The sequence below is a fragment of the Ixodes scapularis genome, unplaced genomic scaffold (genome assembly GCF_016920785.2).
Source record: "Ixodes scapularis isolate PalLabHiFi unplaced genomic scaffold, ASM1692078v2 PGA_scaffold5__190_contigs__length_132052651, whole genome shotgun sequence".
Classification (NCBI taxonomy): Eukaryota; Metazoa; Arthropoda; class Arachnida; order Ixodida; family Ixodidae; genus Ixodes; species Ixodes scapularis.
The window spans coordinates 128700016-128700363 of record NW_024609880.1 but is presented as its reverse complement, the minus strand read 5'-3'; positions in this window follow the sequence as shown (position 1 = coordinate 128700363).

The following is a 348-nucleotide window of genomic DNA, read 5'->3' as shown; positions in this document are numbered from 1 at the left end:
AGAAATTCCATTCCAAACAACTGAGGCATATTCTAACTGTGACCTGGATAGCGAGCAGTATAACGTGATAAAAGCCGTTCGGGGTTTTTGAACTCCCTGGTTAAGCGAGAGGCAACACCCAACATTCGCAAAGACGAGGTTAACCAGCCTACCAACGTGATCAGAGAAACGCAACCCAGAATCAACCATGACTCCGAGATCTTTCATTACACTTACTCGAGACAAAGTCTCTCCTTGAATATTATATGCAAAAGAGATATTGTGAGTTTTCCGAGAGAGCGTCATGACCTTGGTTTAATAATAATAATAATAATAATAATAATAATAATAATAATAATAATAATAATA